Raw genomic sequence first — 20,512 nt, forward strand, 5'->3', positions numbered from 1 at the left:
CTCATGATGGTCAGGTATCCCTGATACCTATTAGGTTTCTTAATTTCGCGAAGGTTCCTCGAGGTGCAGCATGTCCTTCAACATCATCAAGTAGCCCCCTAAGCCATGAAGGCCTCTTACTAGAAGAGAAAGGCTCATGTGGAGGAGGATCAATCGGATCCATGGGTTCTTCTACATCAGGCATTGATTCATCATCCTTTTCTTTCAGTTCCCTAGTGTCGGCTTCTTGAGAGCTCCTTAAAGTCAGAAGATTGTTCACCTTGCTGAGAGCCATATCTTCATCAAAGGTGACATCATGACTAACTACGACTTCCCTTTGACTGGCTACATAGATTCTATAGCCTTTAGTATTTTCACCATAGCGCACGAAAATTCCCTTCTTTCTAGATGCACCCAATTTATTTCTTTTCTCTTTCGGCACATGAAAATATACAGGGCTTACAAAAATTCTAAAATGAGAAATATCAGGTTTCTTATCGGTGAACTTTCCTTCAGGAGTCTTGGAAACCAATGCTATACGGCAGTGTTTGTAGTTTCAGCCCATAGAAACTTCAGAAGTCTTTGATCATGTAGCATGGCCTAGAAAGCTTCCACAATCGTGCAGTTCTTCCTTCCTGCCACACCATTCTGCTCAGGAGTACATGGTATAGTAGTCTCCCTCTTAATGCCAGCCTCAGATATGCCTGAGTAAACCAACTGTAATATATCGGCGGTCTTGCTTTGGCTTAAGGGGAATTCTCCCCTTTTGAGCTTTCCTTTGGCACATCCCAGACATACACCTTCTTTCTCTACTTGGAATTCGGGCATCCCTATTACCATCTGTCTTACATCAGGTAGAGCTTTGTAATGAAGTTGGGAAAACCTCTGATGCCAAAGTTCAGATTGAAGAGTTGTGTCACAAGACATGACACCTAGCGGACTTCCATCGACCTGATATAATGAATCAACACTAAACCCAAAAGTAAAGGCATATTTAACATTATTTTTCCATATACATACCTTGCCATTGCTGAAGGTTACCTTGTAGCCTTTGTCTTCCATTGCCAAGATGGACACTAGGTTCTTTTTGAGGTCAGGTGCATTTAATACATCCTGGACTTTCTAGCCTTCTTGAATGGTTGTCCTCTTCCTCGATCCCCAGCTCTCCTCTTACCTTTGTTATTGAATTTTTCATTCCTTTGATTTGCCATCAGAGGGATTTTGATCATCGTCCCAGTGTGAGTCCTTTCTATTAGGGCACTCCCTTGCATAGTGACCTGCTTTATCGCAGATGTAACATCATCCTTTTCTTCCACCCTTAGGTCCATCCTTTCCTTTTGATTTAGTCCCGGAATTATTTCTTTTCTTAGCATGAGAAGAAAAGGCAGCAGGAGGACCTTTAGGCATGGGCATTTCTTGCTCTTCTTCCCTTGTTTATTCTTGAATGCATCTAGTCATTAATTCCTTGAAACCAGGAATTACATTATAGTTCAGAAGAGTAGTCCTAAACACGTACCATTCGAATGGTAATCCTCCAAGATTCATGAGTGCCATTTCCCAGTCTATCGTAGATTTCGTTGGAGTGTTTAGTGCAGAGATGTAGGCCACCAAGTGCTTGTTGATAGAATCTCGGATGATCTTCTATTTTGACTTCTTCGGTTTTCCATTTGTTCCATGTAGCAGCAGATGCATTTGATGGAGGCTCAACAATATGGCCTCTTACATGGTCCAGCACTCCTAGATCTTCTAGGGTTAGATTGATAAACATCTTCCATGCATGATAGTCATCTTTCTCACAGAGCTTGTCTTCAGCAGGAAAGAGTGTTGAGGACCCCTTAGTTCTTTTAGGATAGCCTTGCCAATCTTCTCTTCGATGATTGCTCTTGCTCTTGCTCGGGCTTTGTCTTCACCTCAGCCCTGATTCCATGTTAAGTTATGGTATGTTCTGTGCTTATAACAGTTTACTTATTTTTCTTATTATATTCCACAGATTAGCAATCACATATACATAAAGTAAAGTGTAGATAGAACATTAAACGATCAACAGAAAACAAGCCAAGACAAGAGACAAAAGATGTGGCGCTAGCCAGGGACAAACCCCACAATGTGTGGGGAAACCCTTTGATCAAATCTTCTTTTATCTTCAATAATTCAGCAGAGCAAAATAGTATAATAAATTTGATTCATATCAGAAGTAGCAAACCCTAGATCAGCAACATTAGCATTAGGGGCTTTATTATCAAACTAGGGCAGACGATATCTCACAAGCCGACCGTCAGATTAACTTCATTCCACCACCAAAATTTGTGGCTTCTAGAGGAGGTTCAGATGAACCTATAGTGCAGTTTAGATGAGGAGATCTTCTAGGTGACGTAGGTCAATCTTTACTTTTGCAGTTGCAGCTTCAGTTTCAACAGTTTCCGGCTTCAAACTAGGGCAGTCGATATCTTGCAAACCATTCGTCGGATTGACTTCATTCCACCACCAAACGTTTTTTCTTTTAGAGGAGGTTTAGATGAACCTATACTATAGCTTAGATGAGGAGATATTTTATGCCACGTAGGTCAATCTTTACTTCTGCAGTTGCAGCTTCAGTTTCAGCAGTTTCCGGCTTCAAACTAGGGCAGTCGATATCTTGCAAACCATTCGTCGAATTGACTTCATTCCGCCACCAAAAGTTGCAGCTTTCAAAGGAGATCCAGATGGACCTACAATGTAGTTCTAGAGAGGAGTTCTTCTATGCCACATAGGTCAATCTTTTCTTCTACAGTTGCAGCTTCAGGTTCAACAACTTCTGGCTTCACATGTGTGAGAGAGAGACCCATTTCTGCACAGTAGAGAAGAGACTCATTTCTGTGCAGTAGAGAGAGAGAGATCTGATGACAAGAGTGAGTGCAAATGAGGAAAAGTCCTCTTATATTTATACACAACGTTGGTGTTTGAATAGATGCGTCTGTTGGGCTTCTGAGCCTACATGAGTTGTAGGTCGGCTTGATAATAATTCCATAATCAAAATAAATTCATATCTCCATGAATACTTATCGGAATAGGATGATCTTTATATCAATCTTACACCTCTCAATGAGATGAATCTAATAAAAATATTATCAGCCATGGATAAGAGGACCCACATGAAGTTTTTCCCTAGTTGTCAATTTTAACACAAAGGGACGAGAGAAAAGGGACTTAAAGGAAAAAGGGGCAGAACAGTTTGTTTCAAAAACCATTTTTCTTTTATTAAAAAGGGTTGCAAAGGCCTTCTCAGCCTACAGTAAAATGTTTTTCCTCACAGTAAGATTTGGCGACAATGACATGAAAAGAAGAGTTGGAAGCTACTAGTTCTGGTGGATATTGAAGCTTGATGGTGACATGAGTGAGTCAGTGACATTTTTGGTGGAATTGCCAATTTGATTGGAGTTTTTCGCAGTAAGAGAAAGTTGAACGATAGATAAAATTATCAGGCACACTATTAACGACTATTAAAAAGGCCAGCATTGAAGAAAACAATAGAATAAATCAGTTTTTGAGCCCAAAAGTCTAAGCCAAGTTGAAGAATTTGATGAAGAGAAGTTAGAGGACATAAGAGAACAAGATAAAGAAAAAAACAAAATAAGGATTCATGCACAAATTCAAAAAATAAACAAAGCCAAAGTTAGCTAAAAGAAAATTGTAGAAAAGCAAGCCTAATCAAGCATAATGCATACAATTGCTTTTGAGACAAAGCTTATGGTGCAACGAGGTGTTGGTATGGTGATTATTGTAGGTGTTTATGAGAGGTGATTGAGATGAATTGTTTGTTTTGAAAGGAGAGAAGGAAATCATTGATCCTAGTGTGAAAGTGGATGAAATATGGAATAATGAGTGTCAAAAGCAAGTTGTATCTTGTTGATTAGGGGTTGGTGCTCCTTCTATTAAGATGTTGGAGAATATTTTGGATTTTAGCTCCATTAAGTCGAATCTAATAAATTAGAAAATCGTATCTTCCTACTGGTTGTAGCCAAAGAATTGTATTTTCAAGTTGTATCTTAACCTATGAATAAAATGGAGAAGCATTTTCTGAAATTATTTGTTCCTTGAATGTTCCATTGATTGCTAAAGTATTTGTTTATCATATGTATTGTTGGAAGTACTCTTTAATGTCCTTTTTTTTCTCACACAAAGTAAAAATAAATTTTGAATTGATAAAATTACTGCAATATTGATTCACCCCCCTCTCATTATTGTCTCAGTTTCAAACAATCAGTATTAGAGCGAGGTTACTTCTAACTAGTCTAACAGTTGGAAGAAATATAAAGGACCATGGAAAACTAGGAAGGAGGTTTCATCATTAAGACACCTTTGTTCATTGGAATAAACTGTGTGTTTTGGAATGTGATGATGAAGACCGAAATTCAGCCACATGGAACTAATATGTGAGAAGATGGAAGGAGAAATTGTGATATTGAAGGAGCTGAAAAGGATAAAACACAACTTAGTTTCAATAAAAAATTCAGCGAAGGGAAATAAAATTTAAAGGAAATTATGGAGGCTCAACACATAGATCGAACTGGTCTTGGTTTTAATGCTAAATCTAGTGCAACAACTAAATTAAAGGGTAAAGGCTCAATTACCTTTGTTCCAGAAAAAGAAAGGATTGCACAACAACAAGAGACACTTACTTAGAAAAATATAAATCAACAACAACAAAGGGAGTACATTTTCCATGCAAGTCGAACTGCCAAAAATTATGCTCAGTGGAGAAGGAAGCCATCCAGGTACAAAAATATCTTATGAGGGTATTGTTTCACATGTACCAATTACGGCCATGGAGCAGAAAACTATAGGGTTAATCTCTCTTCATGAAAACTTAGATCTAAGAGAAGAATTGAAGAGAGAAGAAGTAGACCTAGGTATAATAACTCCCTTTCTCCCCTAAATTATTAAGTGAAATGTTTTAAATGCAAAAATTTTGGGCATATAGTAGTTAATTGCAGGCTTATAGAAAAGAAGATAGAGCTAGTTATTGAGCAAATTGAACCAAAGCCCAAAGTCTTGAAAGAGAAAGATAAATCAGAGAAATGTGTGATTTCCTTACTCACAATGGCGGGAGCCATTGATATGTGGATAGTGGTTGTTCTAGGCACATGACAGGAGATAGAAGCAATTTTCTCACTTGGAAGCCTATTGACAAAGGTAATGTGATGTTTGGTAGCAATATTCTATGAAAAACAATCGCAAAAGGACTGGTTAGTCTCTCAAATGGAAACTTTAAAGCTAAGCATGTTTTATATATTAATGGGCTAAAACCTAATCTACTGAGTGTGTCTCAGATGTGTGATCAATTCTATAATGTAATTTTCAAAGCTAAAGTTTTCAAATCAAGTCCGCAGGTATAGAAGAAATACTTGTTGAAGTTGTAAGAACAAATAATAATGTATATGTGCTCAAATAAAAGACAAAAAAAGTGTTTCTTATCAAAGACAGATAAAAGTTGGTTGTGGTAGAAAGGTTTGGACATATGACCTTTGACCAAATTGTCAAGCTTAGCAAGAAAAATGCATTCAAGGACTTCCCCACGCTTTCAAAACTAGAGAACATTATTTGCAAATCTTGTCAACTAGGAAAACAAGCTTGAGTTCCTTTCCAGGCAAAGGAAAAATATTCAGCAAGGCCATTACAACTGGTGCACTTGGATTTGTGTGGATTATCCAAAATGCAGTCAACAACAGGTAAGCTATATTTTATGCTAATAATTGATGATTTTAGCAGGATCATGCAGGATTCCTTTCCGAGGGATAAATATGCGGCTTTTGAGAAGTTTAAAGAATTGAAAGTTATGGTTGAGAATGAAACCAATTGCAAAATAAAAAGTGTCACGTCAAACAATGGAGGTGAGTTCACTTCAAAAGGAGTTTGTTGAATTTTGTAATACAAATGGCATCAGGAGAAATTTTACCATAATAGAGACTCTCCAACAAAATGGTGTTTGCAGAGATAGAAAACATGTCAGTGTAGCATTTAGCTAGAGTAATCAAGATCGAGAGGAATGTTTAGCATAGTTTTTGGGTAGAGCCTATTCACACTGCAGTTGTCATTCTCAACAAAGCTCATTTTCAACCCAACGGTGACAAAACTCCATATGATTTGTGGCTTACCATTCTTCCAACAATTAAACACTCCAGAATTTTCAATAGTATATTTTACATTAAGAAAAACGATGAAAACATTGGCAAATTCATTGCTCGAGTAGATGAAGGAATTTTTCTGGGTTATTCATGAAATAAAAAGGTTACATGTGCTACATCAAAGTCACCAAAACGATAATCGATTATATACAAGTAAAAGTGGATGAGCACGTTGTTCAAGAAGAAAATAAATCAAGAAAACCCAATGTTGATGAACCAACTATCATTAGTGATGAAAATGATGAGGCAACTACACAAGAAAGTGAGGTAGTCCTCAATATAGATATCCCCCAAGGTATGTACAAAAACATCACTCAACTCAAAAAATAGTTGGTGAATTAAATTCAGGATAGTGCATACAAGATGAAGTTGCTCAAGCCCCCCATGGAGGCACATCTTGCATTGTTGTCCATAGAGGAACCAAAAGATGTTTCTCAAGCCAACCAAGACCAACATTGGTTGAAAGCAATGGTTGAAGAATTGGACCAAATAGACAAAAATATTACCTAGGAGCTTGTTCCAAGGCATGCAATAAGAATTTCATTGGAAAAAAGTGGGTATTCAGAAATAAAGTGAATGATCAAGGACAAGCGGTAATAAACAAAGCTCGACTGGTGTGAAAAGGCTATGCTCAAATAGAAGGATTATAATATGATGAAAAATTTGCTCATGTTGCTAGATTACAATAAATCAGATTTTTTTTTTGCATTTTCTTGTTTTAAAAAATTCAAAATTTATCAAATGGATGTCAAATCTACTTTTCTCAATGGAGAGATACAAGAGTAATTTTGTATAGAGTAGTCAAATGTTTTTCAGTTGACATAGAAACCAAACTATGTTTGTAGACTTAAGAAGGCATTGTATGGCCTCAAGCAAGCCCCTAGGGCTTGGTATTCAAAGCTAGATAGCTACCTGCTCAAGTGTGGATTTAAAAGAGGAGAAACTGACAACAATATATATGTCAAAACAAAGGACAACAAACTCATATTGGTAGTTGTATATGTTGATGATATAATATTTTCTAGTGATTCAAATTTTCTAACCAGTGAATTTGCAACAAATATGAAGGGTGAATTCGAGATGTACATGCTTGGAGAGCTATCATATTTCCTTATATTGCATATAACGCATACCCCTAAAGGCATTTTTGTTTCTCAAGGCAAGTATGTCAAGGAAGTGATAAAGAAATTTGGCATGGAAAAATGATCGTTGGTGAGCACTCCAGTAGTGATAGGTTGCAAGCTCACAAAGATGGATAAGACAACAACTATGGACTAGATGTTATCTAGATGCATTATTGGCATCCTTTTATATCTCACAACTTCAAGGCCAGAAATCATGCAAGTTGTTACAATGGTTGGAATATTTCAAGTAGCTCCTAGATAAAGCCATCTATTAGAAGCCAAAGCAATTCTCAGGTATCTTAGAGCAACAATGGATTATGGACTATGGTAATTGAGAGGTAAAAAATAATTCATTTACTGTTTATACTGATGCTAATTGGGCATGTTATTTCAATGATAGAAAGAGCATAAGTTGTGGTGCTTTCTTTGTTGGAGATTATCCATTCTCATGGTTGAGCAAGAAGAAAGCATATATTTCCTTATCTAAATCTAAAGAGAAATATATTGCAACAACATCTATTGTACTCAAATTTTGTGGATGAAACAAACTTTACAAGATGTACAAGTGTCTTATGATCATCTAATACCCATTAATTGTGACAACACAAGTGTAATCAACATATCAAAGAATCTAGTATTTCACTCTAAGACCAAGCATATCCCCATCAAGTATCATTTCTTTAAGGATCAGGTTGTAGCTCAGATTGTGAAGCTCGAGTATGTTATCACAAAAGAAATTTTTCTAATATATTTACAAAGCCACTCCCTAGAGAACAATTCAAGTACCTAAGGAAAAGATTGGGAGTCATTCCTTTTGCCTCCCTTCACTAGCATCTCCTCCAAGGGGAAGCGAGGAAGCTGGTATATTTTTTAGCAGATATTAGTTAAGAAACTATGTCCGTAAGGATCAACATGATAGAGAGATTTGTAGACAAGAGAAGCATAGTGATAGGGGGAACATGACGGTGCCTTTTGACATTGATGTCAAAGGGAGAGAGAGAGCTCTAGTAATAAAAAAAAAAGACAATAGAGAGATTCCTAGTGATAGAAATACCAACAAAAATACTAACAACAATATTAAAACATTAGTTTTATTTATCTCAAGGGGAGCGACACTCAATTTCCTATGATGTTTGTGAAAATACAAGGGTGTTTGTTCTATTTTGGTGTTCCCATCAATGCCAAAGGGGGAGATTGATGACAACCGGGTGATGGAAACAAAGTGTTTAGTGATGGGAGGTGGCAGCAGAAGGCACAAATGTCAAATAAATGCCTCAAGGAGGAGGTTCTAGGTACACAAGAAGGGTAAAAGATCACAATAAGTGAAGTAGAGTTGGAGCTAGTTTTGGAGCAATAGATCATCTCAGATGCCGACATAAGCCACCCAGAAGGTTATAGGTCTAAAATATCTTTCCAGAAATATATGAAAGTCATCAAAAGGTCTCTTGGATCAAAAGATAGAGTCATCCAAAATTTGGTGACCCTGAGGCCTTCATAGCAGAGTTAAAGGTAGCTAGAGCCTTTGGCACATAGCCAAAGTTGGCTTAAATGGAAAACTCAATGGAAAGAAAGGAAAAGCCTCTAAGCGAGAGCTCTAGGTAGATGTGGTAGTAGTGGTTTGGACCATATGCAGAGCCCACCCAGTGAGCTTACCCTAGTGGAATTGTTTTGGTGCCCAAACCTAAGTGACCGAGCCAAAGTTGTTGGGACATGACAACTAGGAATTGTCTAATAGGTAGTGAGCAACAAAGCCCACAACACGTGCTAGCCTGGTGGAGGTAGCCCAAAGGGTTTACCATGGAGGTTTCAAATGCGGTGCAAGTGAAAAGCATCGGTATGCATTGAGAAGGTGGAGCCCACCCAACAATGGTAACCCATAAAAGAATTCTTGAAGGTTTGTTTAGAGAGCACATGGTTAAGTGTCGAGATGTAATAGAGTGAGTGGAGCCTACCTGGTTGTGACTTCCTGGAGGCATCACAAGGGGCAGCGCAAAGGAGAGATGACTCAAAGGGCTTTTGCAGAAAAATAAGGAAAAAGGTCGGTATGGCTAAAGGCAAAATAAGAAAGGAAATGGTTGCAAACAAGGCCTTGGACAACCATTTCTCTCTTCTCCAGGAAGGTGGCATCTCATGATTGGCTGAGACAACATTAAGTGGTGATGTAATTATGGAAATGTGACAGCCATATTCAAGGTTTTTAGGCACCCAAAGGATCAATTTCTGGGTGACATGTGTCACCACTTAGAGGTTGACATGTGGCAGGAGTGACATCATTGTGATGTCATCCTGCTAGCAGGAGCCTGATAGTTTGTTAGTGATGTGTAAGAGGTATCACCAAGAGGAAAGCATCGAGAAATGTACATAGACAACACACATTGGTAACCAATTAGAGAAGTGCAGGAGGACCCCAGAAGAGAACTTAGCCCCCAAGAAATGAGCCCAAAAGATTCAATGTTGTGCATTTAATGAAGACGCTGGGTAGAAGGTACTGAGCCACAGAGGTGGAGTGACAACCAAAGGAGAGAGCATCGGGTAGCCCCCACTGACACGTTAACCCAGAAAAGAGACCCCAAAGATTTTGTTAACATGCACATAAATAGAATGCACTCGTTTTGGGAGTTTCAAGCTTAGTGCCTGGACGCAACCCTTGCTTTGTTTTCCATAGAAATAAGACCTTGGTCGTGGTTGTTGAAAAGAGCCACAAAGGCTCTTGGAAGAATTTAAGTGTTGTTCCTTGGTCACTTCATATAGAAGCATGACCAATAACGTGGATTAGTTAACAAAAGAAGAAAAAAGGCTCCCAACAGGACTTGAAATGGCTTAACATGCTCGACGTAAGTCGTTTATCGTAGAGACTCATTATTATGGTGGAAAAATAGGTAAAGGGATGAGAGAAAATGGGTTTAAAGCCAAAAAGGGTAGAATAGTTCGTTCTAATAGGAGGCTTTTTTTTTTAAATTAAAAAGGGTCGTGAAGGCCTTCTTAGCCAATAACAAAGTGTTGTGATTGGTAGAAAGGTCTGGAAACTGTGGCATGGAAACAAGAGTTGACAACTAGCAGTTGTGGCGGAGATTGAAGCCCGATGACGCCATGAGAAAGTTGGAAACACGTTTGGTGGAATTGGCAGTTTGATTGTAGTTTTTTGCAATAAGAAAAATTTGAACAACAAATAAAATTAGCAACGGAACTGCTAAATCCTATTAAAATGCCAAAATTGAATAAATCAACATAATAACTCAGTTCTTGAGCCGATAAGTGCAAGTCAAGTGTAACAACCCTAGTTAAAAATCCATGTAAAAATATATAAGACCACGGTCATGGGACACATATTCCAAGTTGAATGGTTGCAAAAACATCCTAGTGTGGGTGTTCATTCAGTTTATTATGGCTAAGAAATTGGCAAAGGCAATGGCAAAGGCTTTTGAAGGGAAAAATGGAATTTTTGGCACATTTATTTATGAAAATAATGGAAATTAGGAGAAAAGGAAGGTGAAATGTCACGGGTTTCATGTGAGGAGGAAAATGAAGGAAAATAATGGAAATTGAAGAAAATAGAGGCATCATTGATAAAAAGGATTATGAGGATCAGTGGACATGCTTGGTTACTTCATTTTTGGAGCTCTCATTCTATTCTCTGTCTCATACTCTTGGAAAATTAGCATTTTCTTCGAGAACTCTTAGAGGACTGTGGCATACTTGGAGTTTTGGAGCAAGAATTCAAAGGAAGAGTAGGAAAGTGCAATAGGATATCAGGATCAACAACTACAATGAGTTTTTCTTGTATGTACCAAGTTGCGTGTATGTTTTCCTCAATTGTTTTGGCATGCATGTGGTTTATTGGTCATTATTTGTAATTGGCATGGAGGATTTCTTGGATTGACATTGGATTTTCCTAGCCTTTCCATTTCTTAGATAGCCATGGTGTTGTGGGTTCATTTTTTTTTTCTAGTTGGTTCTCATGTTTCCTTTAGCTTGGGTTGAGTTATTAGTTCCTAGAGCCTTGGTTGAAAAACCACTCTAGAAGACCTATAACAACTTGGGTTGAGTTATTAGTCTTGGAGCCTTTGTTGGGAAAACACTATAGAAGGCCTGTAACAAATTGGGTTCATTTACTACTTCTGGAAGCCTTGGTTGGAAAAACTCTTTAGAAGCCCTTAGTGGGTTGACTTACTAGTCTTGGAAGCCCTGGTTAGAAAAACGCCCTAGAAGCCTAGGAAAAGTTGTGGGTCGAGTTATTAGTCCTGGAGCCTTGGCTGGACAAATGATCTAGAGCCCAGGAGCAGCTGTGGGTTGAGTTACTAGTCTTGGAAGCCAGGTTGGAACAAATTCTCTAGAGCCCTATAAGGTTTTTGTAGAGACCAATATAATGATGGTTTTGTGATGTCCGAGCATGAGGTGGAATCATTGTTTGATGGGTTGAGGTGGCTGGCCTCTTGAAGCCCTGGATGTTTTTTATTGATGTGTTTTTATGAGATCCCACATTCATGCTTGGAATATGGCATGAGGGTGATTGGATGAAGAGAGATTTGTCTCAACCATGTGTATGGTCGGGTGGTACGTGGAAGTCCTAGACCTAGTTGCATTTTAGATAGTTAACAAGAAATATTTCCTCTTGTAAATGCTAGTTAACTATAATTTGTATTATGTGATATTGATGGTTGTATTATCATTATTATGTTACTGGTTATATGATGGTTATGAGCATGTTTTATGACAGTGATAATGTACGGATCTCATCATGTTTTGATTTGTAAATGAATGAAAAATGTATCTATGGCCTAATAGATGAAATTTCAGCTAATGAGATAAGGGAATAATGCTTATTAGAAATTTTCAGATAAGTATCAGACCCCTATGATCACATTTGTTGTTTAAAACTGTAGATTACATATTTGTGACATGTTTGATGGAATTTTTGTCATGGCTAGTAGGGTTCTAGTAAAGTCCTTATTAAAGTAATTTCATTTGTATCAATGTTATATTGTTATCTTTCTGTTATGAAGGTATCATTGAATTATGGGTAATGACCTGGGCTCTAGGCCTGAAAAAGTGGTTCAAATCCTAGAGACACTGGCACAAAACTAAGCAGAATAGTCCCCGGACACTGGAATACCATATTGTGGGAGCCTCTAGAGCCTTTTAGACACATTCATGCCCATATCATGGGAGCGTCCGGGGGCTAATTGCTCTAAAAAATAGTGGGACCCAAGGGTTGGTTACTGAGAGGTTGGGATGGTTCTTGAGAGTCTTGTTGCTAATGTGGAAGGTCTGTATGATGTGTTTCCATTGGTTCCACTTCCTTAAGGTGACTTACGAGGTTGAATCATATCATAGTATCTCCTCATCACATGTTTACTCTGGTTGTTGAGTTACCTGGGTAGATGTGGGAGAAGGGTGCTACAAAGTGGTATGAGAGCATGGTTCACCCCTCGGATTGGATGGGCAATGTGTTCGCCATGCATTCGTGTCATTGACATATGCTTTCATTATATTTGTACTCCATGTGATTGTTGCATTTGCATGGTGTTGATCATCGTTGTAGTGATGTTTCCATGTAAAGGTTGATGGTGTTGTTGTGGAATGTGTCGTCATGAGTGTATGGTTGTATATGCATGTCAATGTCTATATGTTATTATGCATGCATTGTCATGGTTATATTTATGCATGTATAGTAAGTCAAACATGCATTGCGAGGTCATTGTATGAATTTTAGGTCATCATGATCCTATTGGTATGTTATCATTCTAATGTGTTGACTGAGATAGAGAAGGGGATGCATTCCATCAAAGTGAAGTTGCAACATTGGACCTCAAGGCAAGAGCATGTCATAATACATAAATTGTTGTTCTTATATGTTAGTAGTTTGATTATTAGGCTTATTAAATTAAGATATTCATATTATATGTATCAAGCTAAGTTGGATTGGTATATGCAAATGGTTAGGGTTATGACATTTAGGTATGAGTTAATATTGTGTGATATTATGTCATACAAATCTAGATTGACCACACAAATGTGATTATAATGTATGAATGATAGTTTTTATGAGTTTATGATGTGAACATGTTAGATAATGACCATTATGGATATCATGACCTTATTTATGTTTGAGTTTATACCTTGTGAAGTTACATTATGCTAATCTAGCTTGGTTGTGTAGACATGATAGCCTCCCCTGAGATACATTAAGGTATGCATTTTTTATGCCATCTATTTGGTGTTTGAATGTTTGACTATGTCGTTTATTTGGCGTTTGAGTGTTTGGCGTCTATTATTTCATCTATATGTTGTCTGAATGTTTGATTACTTGAATGATATCAGTATGTGTCTATAATATTTCTTACTAAAATGATCTTATTTTAAGAAGGTCGTACTAACACATAGGTGTTGAAGCAGTTGATATGTATTTGCATGTAAGTAGGTGGTAGTTGTAGCATTATGTATTATGATCCATGAATATGAGTTGATTGTTGATTATTACTATTGGGCACAACACAACTTGGTCAAATTTTGGGCAAGGAATCCAAAATTTGTGGGTAGAGCACGCAGTAGAAAGGATGTCATGGAGTGCAAAGTAGACCGTGCAGCAAAGAAGTGGAGCACAATAAGGACCACATAAAAAACTCATCATGTAGTATAGGGGCTTCACGGTGAAGCCCCTCCCTTTTTCTAAAATCATATAATAATGTGAAATTTCAATGGTTTTGGACCATAGTCCCTTCTATTTTGGAAACCATGGTATTGGGTCCATCATAATGTAACAATGTAATCCCTCAATATAATAATATATAGGGATGAATAATAAAGAAGGAAGGCATCCCCATCCCCCTACCCCCCATCCCTGTCCCCCTACCCCCCATCCCCCTCCCCTTATGAATCCACATCCCCAATGCCCTCCCCGTCCCCCTCTAAGAAGAACTATGGCAGTTGATATTAAGCTACGTTTTTTTAAAGGACTAGATCAGAGTATCCAGAGTAATTCTAGTTCTTATGTGAAGTAGCATGGAAAACGAAGTAGGTCCATGATGAAAATATGAAGAAACCTTTCCTTGTGATGACATTATGAGATAGATAGTTGATGTGGTACTTGACTTATTTGAGCAATCAGATCAGATCATTTGCAGACAATAAAACAACATTGGTAAAATAATTTAAGAAGACAAAGTCTAAGTCATAGTGTATCATAGAATTAAAAGAAATCAAACAAAAGTATACTAAGTCTATTTTCAAATTTGATCAAATATTCAAGATATTATTGGATCATGTGAGCTTTGAAATAGCTCTACAACAACATAAATAATGGTTTATAGAAACTCAAGCAAAAGATTTAGAACTTGCGATGAAATTAGAAGCTTCACCTATAGGGGATACTGATGTAAGTTTGCAACAGATCTAGAGTTAGCTGGAAAATTTGACTCTTGAGACATAAGATATGAAGAAAATTAAAGAAATCTGCAAAGAAGTGTGGTGTATAAAGTGAAAATCAGAAGGCCACTCTAAAGAGCAATGCCCTCTCTTTAGAAATTACATGGCTAGTGGAGCACCTAATATTTTGAATGTTAGATCCATCTTATGGTGTGAGATATGTAGAACTAGAGGCGAACATCGCACCAAAGATAGTTATTTGTTGCAAAAATATGTGCAAACTCTAAAGAATTTATATTACAAGTTTTGTAAATTAGTGGGACATGACGAGAATAACTGTCAAGCTTATAAATTGATGATGAAGCGTACTACTGATGCCTTTAGAATGCAATTTGAAGAACATGGACATGAGGAACATAGACAACACAGTGGTCGAGGTGGTTATGAAGGAAGAGGTCGAGGTGGTGGAGCTGGTTGAGGTCATGGATAAATTATTTGTTACAATTGCAGCCAGGTAGGTCACTTTGCAAGAGATTGTTAGAATCCCACTATGACATGTAAGTATTGCAAATCATTTGATCATGTAATTGAGGAGTGTCTGGTACTTATGGAAAAAGTGAAAGAAAATAAAAATCAGCAGTCAACATAGAACATTCAAATGATGATTATGGAACCAAGGATCGATGAAACTCTTATTAATATTATAAAAAGGAGTGGAGTTATGGTTGGAAATGATAAAGCAGATGGAAAGAAGGAAGATGAAGCCACATGGGTTAGAAAGATTATTGAATTAGCCCCTGTGTTTTATATTCAGAAGGAAGAAGAAGTCTTTATGGAAGCGAAGCGAAGATTTATGGATGTAGGATCTTCGGCATCTAGTGCACAACAGAATCAAGAGAATAGTTGTTGTGTATCATCTTTGAGACAAGGCCAAGCTCTGACAATAAAAGAACATGATGCAAGATAAAAGATAGATACTTTAAAATATTTTCTTCAAACTTGTATGAAATTGTTTCCAGATCAAAGAGATGTAGAAGGGCTTCAAGAATTGATAAATTCCTACACATATAAAGAGGTACCAGAGAGTGAGATGCGCAAAGTTAACAACTTACGTAGACATAAGAGAAATGGAAAGAAAATGAGGCTTAGTGCACAAATAGGAGAATATGACCTGGACCAATTTATTTTAGATCTGGGATCTAAAGCTAATGTCCTGACGAAGCAAACATGAGAGTTAGAGGGTAAAGTGAAGCTACAATGGTCGCCTATTTAGCTAAGAATGGTGAATCAAAAATGATTGTTCCTCTAGGAAGATTATCAAGCATTATAATGGGCATTGAAGGGGTGCGCACTACTACTGACTTTGAAGTAATAGAAATTGTGGATGATAGTAACCCCTATCTTTGCATTACTTGGACTGGATTAGGCATTTTCCAACATGGCTATAATCAACTTAAAGAAGAGGTAAATGATATTTGGAAGAAATAATATGATATTAATCATTCCCTTGGATCCATCAAAAGGAGAAAGCTATATTGAACCAGTTAAGGAGGACTACAACACAACTGATATAAATAACATCTACCAAATGCCAACAAAAGAAAAAGACTATGTTAAACCAACTGAAGGAAAGTTATGTAGGGAGTGTGACAGTTCGTGTGCTTCAAATTTAGAAGAAGAATTGGAAAATTGGAGAAACAGGTTACATGAAATATCTACAAGGTGATTCTCAAGAATCACTAAAGCAGTTTGATGTATGATAGCTGAGGTATGTCACTTACCATTTTATGATCATTTGGATGATATAAATACTTTTCTTGAAGAATATGAAGAACAGGTACTAGAGTGTCAAATATTTTTAGCTTTGGATATATCCCTAAGCGCCACTCCTGCTAGATGGTGGGGTACACATAAAAATAACATAGGAACTTGGAAAGCATGTCGAAGGTTGATATGGATAAGATTTGGTTAGGCAGAAGCAGATTTTGCGGATAGATATGATAGTCAAACTAATCCTAGAGAGCACATCCATCTTTGTGTGACAACATGGAAGGAGGTTCCACAAGAAGAATGGGTGCATGGGTTCATCCATACATTAGAGGCAATTCCTCAAAACTAGTATCTGGAAACAGAACTTTGACATGGTACTGTGAACTAGGAAGAGATGGTTTATGGATTTATATTGACATTTAGCTTTCAAGATGATTGTCCATATATAGATTTATCCATTTAGATAGTTGAAAATAAGATTTTTGAGAATGAAATTCCACTCATTTAGGAACCTGATTGTGTTGCATAGCTACATAATGTACTGAAATGATACAATGTCACTACAGACGAAGATGAAGACCCTCACAATATTGAAATAGAAGAATATGAAGTCTGCCATGAAGTGAATGGACCTGAGTTAGAAATACCTGATATAACAAATCCATTGAAGACAAAGAAGGTGAATATAGGATCAGAAGAGGAGCCAAAGTTTGCAATTAAAGGAGATTATCGGGATGAAGAAACAATCAACAAAGTTACAAATCTTTTACATGAATACCATGAGTTATTTCCCACTATGTTTTCATATATGATGGGCATTGTATGAGATTTAGGAGTTATGAAGATTCCTCTACAACTTGATGTGAAGCCAGTTAAGAAAATGCCTTATAGACTAAATCCAAAGTACAAAGAAAAAGTGAAGAAAGAACTTGACAAAATGAAAGGAGCAAGAACCATTGAACCTGTGGAAGAACGAAAATGGGTATGGTACAAGAAAATAAAACACAAGGAGAAATCATGGTTTGTGTTGATTTAAGGAAGTTAAATGATGCATGTCTACATGACCCATTCCCTACTCCTTTCACTGATGAGGTACTGGACATTGTAGGAGGTCAGGAAGTCTTTTAATTTATAGATGGATTTTCAGGATACCATCAGATTAAAATTTCACCAGAGGATCGACATAAGACCATCTTTGCTATATAATGGGGTTCATATCAGTATATAATGATGCTTTTTGGACTTAAGAATGCCCCTTCCATATTTTAAAGAGTGGTGGTTACATCTTTCAAAGAATATATTCACAAGTTTTAGAAGTATACTTTGATAATTGGACAATATTTGGGTTATTAAAGAAACATGTTGTGAGATTAAGAATGATGTTTGACACATGTAGGTAGTATCAGATTTCCTTGAATATCAAAAAGTGAATATTACATGTACCTTTTGGTATATTGTTGGGACATATTGTTTGCAGGAAAGGATTAATGGTGGATCCTACAAAGATTACTATTATTGTGAATTTACCTCCACCAAAGACAGTGAGACAACTTTTCACGACATTGGGACATACAGGATATTACAAAAAAATGTCAAAGGATATGCAGAGATCACTGCACCTATGGAAAAATTGTTGAAGAAAGATGTAACATTCCTATGGAATGAACAATGTCAAAATAGCCTCAACACACTAAAAGAAAAGATGGTAACTACTTTTATACTGCTATTACCATATTGGAATAAGGAGTTTCAAGTTCATCTAGATGCTTCATGCATAGCTTTAGGAGTGGTATGGGCACAGCCTTGTGTAGGAGAAATCGATCACCCTATATATTTTGTAAGTAGGAAACTTTCTAAAGTAAAGAAGAACTATACAACTACAAAAAGGGAAGGATTGACTATGATATATGCTTTATAGAATTTTAAACATTATTTGTTGGGATCGCATTTCAAGATGTTCACAGATCACTCTACACTAAAGTATTTGGTAAATAACCCTGTTTTAGGAGGAAAAAATTGTTGATGGAAATTATTATTTCAAGAGTGTGACTTTGAAGTTGTTGTTAAGCTAGGAAGAATAAATGTTGGACTTGATCATTTGTCAAGGTTGGAAGCATGAGAAGAACCAAAGAATATAGAGGATAATCTTCCTGATACACATCTATTTTCGATCACTTCGTTGATATTATTCAGTTCTTAACCACAGGGATGGGCCCTTTAGAATACACTACGCAACAAAAGAAATAATTGGTGGTTAAGGCAACATATTTTTCATTAATAGCAGGACATTTGTATAAGATGGGACCAGATGAAATAATGCATGGTTATGTTATTGAGCATGAAAGATAGAGAATTTTAGCAAAATCTTATAATGGCATAGCTGGTGGACATTATGCAGGGAAAGGTACTACGTAGAAAATTTTAAGAGCAACATTATGTGGGGCTACACTCTACAAAGGTTCAAAGGAGTACTATCGAGCTTGTGATGTCTGTCAAAGAACCAGAAAACCTTCAAGAAGAGATGAAACGCCACTAGTGCCACAAGTAACATTGCAGGATTTTGATAAATGGGCTATTTATTTTTTTGGACCTATCATTCCACCAGGTAAAATGACTGGTGCGAGGTATATAATCACTATGACTGATTATTTGACAAGATGATCTGAAGCATAGCCAATGAAGGATTGTAGTACATAAACTACAACAAAGTTCATCTTTGAATACATATTGTTCAGATTTGGGTGTCCAAAGATATTGATAAGTGACCAAGGGTCACATTTCTTGAAGAATACCATTAAATCATGAACTGAGGAATTCCAAGTTTACCACCAAAAGAGCACTTATTATCATCCTCAGGCAAATGGAACTATGGAAGCATTCAATAAAATTTTGGAGTATGCATTGACCAAGGTATGTAATGTAAACAGGGATGACTCGAATCTTATGATTGCATCAGTATTATGGGCTTATAGGACTACATGCAAAAAGTTGACAGGTCAGGCACCCTCTAGGTTAGTTTATGGGGAAGAAGTTGTGATGCCCATGGAATAAATTGTGCCTGTCCTAAGAATTACAATTTTTAAAAATATGGCAGACCCTGACATAATGGAAGAAAGGAAGAAGACAAGTTTATAGAAGGATTTCATCAACAAGTATAAGAATAAGGAGAAAAGGCTTGGCATGAGAGGCACATTAAGAAAGAGAAATTTCAAAGATGAGACCTTGTTCTCTTCTGTGACAATAAGTTTGTGAAATTTTCTAGGGAAATTCAAAACACACTAGTTAGGTCCATATGTTATTACGTATATTATTGATGGAGGCATAGTGAAGTTAGCAAAGTTAAATAGAGAATTAATTCAAGGAAAAGTAAATGGAAGTAGGTTGAAGTTGTATAGGGACAACCCTACCACTACAAGTTCACCCTAAAGAAGAAAGAAGGAAAGTCTTAGTGTCACATGTAGTTAAAGTGGGCACTAGACTACAAACCACGCTACAAAGAGAGCTTTGACGAAGAAAGTACTTCGTTGTAGGTGGGGTCAAAGTTCACAGGAAGCCGTGACGTAAGACATGAGGTGTGCTACAATAGGGGATGTGTCAAATTCATTGTGAAAGTAGAAATATGACTATTGAAATGGAAAAGACACGTGGAAAGTAGCATTTAAGACAACAAATTGGTAGAATTTAATGATAGATATGAAGGAGATAGAAAAGGTAGAAACAGAGAAAACTGCCATGGAGAAAATAAAGATCCAAGGTGAAGCTAACATTAAGAGTAGAAAGAAGCATAAGGTAGATAAAACAAAGGAAATCACATCAATGGTTCTCAGTGAAGGTGACCTAGATCAAATCTGAGACAAAGTTCAAGAAATAATAATGGAATCGTAGAATAGGGTGGAAGATCCCTATGGAAAGCTTACCATAAGTGTGCAACAGAGTATTACAGAGCTTGTTACACAAAAATATCGTCACCATGATTATTTGCAGTTAGTATGGGTTTATCATCACTTGTACTGTCCTCCTAAGCAAGTCTCAGACCTTAGCTCTTCAAATCAAGCTTTGGAAATGGGAGAAAGACATTAAAAAATCAATGTAACTCTGGTTCCGCACTTT

This window comes from Pinus tabuliformis, chromosome 6 (genome assembly GCF_031772625.1).
Source record: "Pinus tabuliformis cultivar Carrire ecotype Pingquan chromosome 6, CPIR1, whole genome shotgun sequence".
Classification (NCBI taxonomy): Eukaryota; Viridiplantae; Streptophyta; class Pinopsida; order Pinales; family Pinaceae; genus Pinus; species Pinus tabuliformis.